Here is a 5756-nt window from a genome sequence, read left to right on the forward strand (position 1 = left end):
CAAGCCGCCCCAAATGCCTACGGCGCGGCGCCCAGGGCCTCCCAATTCCCTAACCTCGGGGAGGACAGGGCGACGACCCAGCGGAGTCTCGAGAAGCACCGCGCGGCCCTGAGCCGTCCCGACTGCGCCGCTCCGCCCGGGTCGCCCCCGGAGGCCGAGGCTCGGCTCTGCCCTAGGCTCCTCCAGGCCTCCTCTCGGTGGTGGCGCGGAGCCGCTCTAGCCTCCGCCGCGTCCGGGTGGGGGGGCGGTGCCCAGCCGCGAAGCGGTCGGCGGAGTTCGACGGGTGTGGACCGCTTCTGCCCGATCCCCGGAGGAGAGGGCCCGGCAAGGCTCTGGAAGGAGCGGGCCGGCGGAGACAGCGGCGGCGCGGAAGTCCCCTAGGTGAGAGAGGACGCCCGCACGCGAGGGGCCCCAGCTGCGGCCGGGCCGGCCGGGCCTCCCGCAGCCTCGGACGGCGGCCCCGGGACCCGCTGGCTCCGAGTCCAGGCCGTGGCCGCCGCTCTCGACCGGCTGTGAGTCCGAGATCGCCCGGAGCTCACGTAGGTCTGTGCTGCTGAGCGGTGTTCTTGTGCCCTTGAACCCCGCGTGTGTCTTAATCTCATTAGTTTTCAGTTTTTAAAGTCAGGATCCTGCCTCCCAGCCGGCTGGTCGAGGCCGGAGGCGAGTACTTTTTTCCCATCCCCGAACAGTGAAGCAGTGGGGGTTCAGCCGGGGTGCCTGGTGGTTTGCACCGACTCGTACAGCCCAGCAAGGGGGGTGTTAAGCGCGCGGCCACTGCAGGGGTGGGGCGGTACATTTGGGTCCCGCGGACGAAGCCGGTTGATGGGGGGGCATTCCGCCTTCTTGACGTGAAATGCTGGCAGTTTCAGAACACCTGTTTATTCCGGAGGGGTGTTAAGTGCCACCGAGTGCCAGCTTCGTGCTTGTTCGCGAGTTCAGGGCTGCACGCAGCACCCGGGGCCCCTGGCCCGCCCCAGCTCACTGGGTAAGGGATTCAGACACGTGAGTGCCGCGAGAGGGAATTCCCTGCAGTTCCTTGTTTGCTATGGTCCATGCTCCATGCGGAGACCAGCCCTGGGTAGCCTGAGTTTCCAACGCTGAGAGGTGATAGAGAAAAACTTTCAGTTCTCTGACTCCAGAGGGAGGAGACCCGAACACTGGCGTTGGCGGGGTCTCTGGAAGGGTAAGCAAGCGTGGCCTGGCCCCGCGAGGACCAAGGACGAAGTGAAGGCCCGCAGTGTCAACTCTGTAGGTAGAGCACTTGGACCTGCAGTATGTGGCACTGGAAGAAGCGACCTGTGCTAGAGGCCAGGTTTTGTTTTGTAGGAAGAGGTGAAAGTGTTTTCAACAAGATGTTTGCAGCTCAGTTTCATCATCACTTACTCGACATCCACAGTGTTAATGGATATTGGCAAGTCTAGCCACATGAAGAGCAAGGTAGAAGAGCTTTGCTCATGCTGTGTTGGTCTGGAAAGAATCTGTTTATTTATTTATTTGTGTATTTATTACCATAATCTTATTTATATTACATTGAATCACATACAACTTTACAGTGTATTACGTTTCTTTTACCAGAAGGAATACCATGCATATCAGTCAATACAGAGACATTAAAATCCCCATCTTCATCATCCAATAGCTTTTCATTGTTTTCCCGATTATTATTATTATTCCAATTATTTTTCTCTCTTCTGCTGCCTTGGACCTTTCAGGAGTGGAGAAGTAAGGAAAGGTTGCACATGAGGTTGGGAAATACGAGAATTTGCTAAATTGTTCCAAGACTAAGCCAGAAAGGGTTTCAAAATCTTAGCAAAGTGGGGCCCAGCAGTTAGTGTAATGGCTATGTCGCTGGACTCCCACGTAGTCACACGGTTCTCGTCCCGGACGCAGTGGCGTAAACTCATGCTGGGCGGGCGGGCGTGCGTGCATGCCCAAGATCCTGAGAGGAGAATGGAGGAAAAGGGATTGCAGCGTGGCCATCCCCCCTGGGGGGTGATTTCTCGCTCGCTCTCTCTCTGTCGTTCTGGCAAACGCACATGCCCTATAGCAAAAACCTCTCCAAAAAAAAAATCTTAGCCAAGTGTTAAGTGAATAATCTGTTAGGAACTAATCAAGAGAAAGTTCATGTAAAATAAAATTTGGGTGCTTTTGTAAGAGTTGTTCCATTTAGCAAAAGCTTGCGTGTTGAGTCAGCACCGTGCCAGGCTTCAATTGCCTCTGGAGACCTCAGCTCCTTCCTCTGTACGTGCGGACGATAGTACAGTACTGACTGCACGGTGGTGGGGCGATTACCCAGACGATGTCTGCCCTCGGCACTGAGCCGGGCACTTCCTGACTGTAGGCACTGTAACCAGGTCTAAATGGTACTGGGGACTATGTTTTTCTTCTAAATTATCTCTCCACTTCCTTTTGGGCCTGGATTGTCATGAGGATTGGAACCCTCATCTTGGCTTTTGGGTTCTTCTGTTTGTATCTATTCTCATGTAGCAGAGGTACTTAGTATGTGAAAATAGACATGAAACGTTAATAGTTGCAGGATGTATGATTTTAGTATATGTGTGTGTCCATAACTAAAGGACTGATTTTGGTAATAGGGGTACATTAAATTATCTTATTTTCAATAAATAATATATAATCTGGTCATTTATAGATTATAAGACATAATGCAAAAAAAAAAAAAAAACTCTAACTTTTATAACTTTTTTTGTTGAAATGTTTTTTTTTTTTTTTTTACTATAGGGCGCATGCGCTCGCCAGACAGAAGAGAGAGACATAGAGACAGAAAGCGAGAAATCACCTCCCAGGGGGGATGGTCATGCCGCAATCCCTTCTCCTCCATTCTCCTCTCGGGATCTTGGGCACGCACGTACACGCGCTCGGCGTGAGTTTTCAGCCACCAGGTCCAGGACGCGAACCGCGGTTGACTACGTGGGAGTCCAGCGACATAGCCATTACGCTAACTGCTGGTGCCAAACCTAACATTTTTCATGGAACTTTTTTTAATTTGCCAGAGGGTGTATGCTTTCCCAAGAGAGGCAGGACCCCCCGCTAGTTACTTGGCAGTCTCTTCTCCCTCTCTCTCTCCTCGTGGGATTTTGTACACACACATGTGTCCAGCGTGAGTTTCATGGGTCTGGGACGCAAACCAAGAGATTGGTTGCCTTAACCGGTATGCTGGGAAGGAGGGGGCATTTTATGAAAATTTTTAAAATTTTCCTCATGAGAAAGACTTATGAGTTGACCTAAAAATTAAGTATCAATTTGTATTTTATTTGGTTACTGGTCCTCTAATGCTACTCCCACTAATTAGGAGACTAATAACAAAGTAGAACCTATATTAAGAGAAATCAACATTTTAACATATACACATAGATATATATATATAAGTTAACGTGGCTTTAAGTTTTTTAAAACTATTTACTGTAATTTATGATTTACATCTATTCATTGTGCAGGGTACACAGTGGTCTGTAAAAGCAGGTATATATTGGGTCCAGCAGGTGGCGTGTAGGTTAAGGTACTAGATTCCACATGGCCCACTCTGGTTCAAGTTCAAAAAGCTAGTGGCTTGAAAATCACTCCCGGTGCATGTGCATGTGTGCTCAAAATCCCAGGAATAGAATGGAGGAGAAGGGATTGTGGCATGGCCGTCCTCCCTTGGGGGATTTCTCACTTTCACTATCTCTCTTTGGCAAGCATATATTCTCTATGTCAAAAACCATTTTTTAAAAGTATATATACAGTATGTAATAAAAAATTGAGAATATAAACAAAAAACCATCATCAACAGTTAACATTATATTATGCTATGAACATTCAAAACTTGTTCCATTGGATGTTCTGGAAGAGAGTACTAGATTGTCTATGACTTTCTTTTTTTTTCTTTTTTTCTTTTTTTTTTTTTTTTTTTTGAGAGGTTTTTGCTATAGGGCGTGTGTGCTCGCCAGAAAGAAAGAGACAAAAAGACAGAAAGCGAGAAATCACCCCCCAGGGGCATGGCCACGCCGCAGTCCCTTCTCCTCTAGGGATCTTGGGTGCGCACACGCACGCGCCCAGCATGAGTTTAAGCCACCAGGTCTGGGACTCAAACTGTAGTTGACTACGTGGGAGTCCAGTGACATCTCCATTACACTAACTGCTGGTCCCTGTCTATGGCTTTCTTATTTATTTATTTATTTATTTATTTATTTTATTTTATTTTTTATTTTTTTGAGAGGTTTTTGCTGTAGGGTGCAGCAAAGAAAGAAAGAGAGACAAAGCAAGAAATCACCTCCCCCCCCCAGGGGGGATGGCCATACTGCAGTCTCTTCTCCATTCTCCTCTCCAGAACTTGGGCACACAAGCACATCCACCCAGCGTGAGAATACATGGGTGAGCTAAACAAATATGGACTTAGTAAGGGCAGATTTTATTCTAAAGGACTATTGCTGGAGGGGAAAGGAGATAAGGAGATGGGGAGAACTCTGACCAAGAGATCTGCAAGCATTGCAAAGGAGAAGACTGCCAGGGAGGATGGTGTGAGGGAGCCCCATGGAAGGATGGCTTCGTCTCTTAGGATGGAGGTCCAAGAATGAATCTGAGGCCAGTTTGTTTTCCCATGCATTCCTTCGGTGGCTCTGGTTGAGGGTTGGCCAAAGTTAGAGATGTGGGGGAAGGAGAACAAAGTTTGGTTAAGGAGCATTTTGTTCCAGTTTATCAGTGGGGAAAAGCAACTCAACAGTCATTCATGAATTTGTAAATGAGGCAAAAATGGAAAATTTGGGAGTCTTTGCCTCATCGTAGGTAAATAAGGGGGCATCTTTGAATTTTTATCTAAGTAATATTGGGCCTGGGGGATGATTTCCTTTAATATGGCTGTTAAAGAACCAGGATCACAAGGTTCAAGTAAAATTCTGTTTGTCAGAAAGTATTTTGCTATTGGAAATGGAAAATAAGTATATAAACATCTGTACAGAGAGACCTTAAGCCCATTGACCTATTTAGGAATTAATTGTTAGTGTTTGTAAGTCAGTATCATTAGGTGTTGTTTTTAAAGTACTTGAAGACTTGGATTTTGTTTGTATCATGGTGAGATCTTCCTAAGGTGGGTGGTGGAGGAGGGACAGTCCCAAATCAGTGAGGTTGAAATGAACAAATTTAGGGTTCTTCATTTGTTACTAGTTTGTTTGTTATCTTGAAGAAGGGTTTTATTTCTTCCAGGAGAATTACTACAATAGGTATTATACCGATCAAAATGACTGGGACCAGCCCGCGGTATGCTGGTTAATGCCACTGGATTACACATGGCTGACTGTACTGTTCAAGTCCCAGACCCAGTCGCTGAAAAACACGCTGGGCACGTTTGCATGCATGCCCAAAATCCCCCAAAAAAGGGAGAATTGGAGGGGAAGGGATTTTGGCATGACCATTTTCCATGGGGGATGCTATCTCCTCTTCCTTTTTTTATTTTTTATTTTTTTGTCTGTCTAGTGAGTTCAGGGACCCTCTAGCACCAAAAAAAAAAAAAAAACCTCCCCTTTTCCTTGTCCCATTCCTCCGCAACATCATGTACTTGTAAGCAAGTACATGATTCAGTGTTTCTCTTTTCTTCAATATGCCTTATGAAATAGAGAAAATGCTTGGTAATTTTTAAAATTGAATTATCTGAAGCTGTACATCTTAATCTGTAATGTGTTTACAAATCAACTGGGCATCTTTTTTCAAATGCAGGTTCTGATTTAGTGGGTCCGGAGCTCGTATTGAGATTCTGCATTCCT

At 46.9% G+C, this 5756-nt stretch overlaps 1 protein-coding gene across 2 annotated transcripts in view; it reads left to right on the plus strand.

Annotated features, from left to right (window-relative positions):
• The first annotated feature begins 244 nt into the window (after positions 1-244).
• The window catches only part of ARL14EP (ARF like GTPase 14 effector protein), a 13660-nt gene continuing 8148 nt past the window's right edge, over positions 245-5756 (plus strand). The window contains exon 1 of one of the 2 annotated variants that reach the window (XM_006140651.3): positions 245-381. The gene's annotated coding sequence lies outside the window, so the exon portion shown is untranslated. Of the gene's footprint in view, positions 382-444; positions 544-5756 lie in introns of those variants that run through there. The other variant, XM_014588872.2, reaches the window with a different exon arrangement.

This window comes from Tupaia chinensis, unplaced genomic scaffold (genome assembly GCF_000334495.1).
Source record: "Tupaia chinensis unplaced genomic scaffold, TupChi_1.0 Scaffold000037_9, whole genome shotgun sequence".
NCBI classification, from domain to species: domain Eukaryota; kingdom Metazoa; phylum Chordata; class Mammalia; order Scandentia; family Tupaiidae; genus Tupaia; species Tupaia belangeri.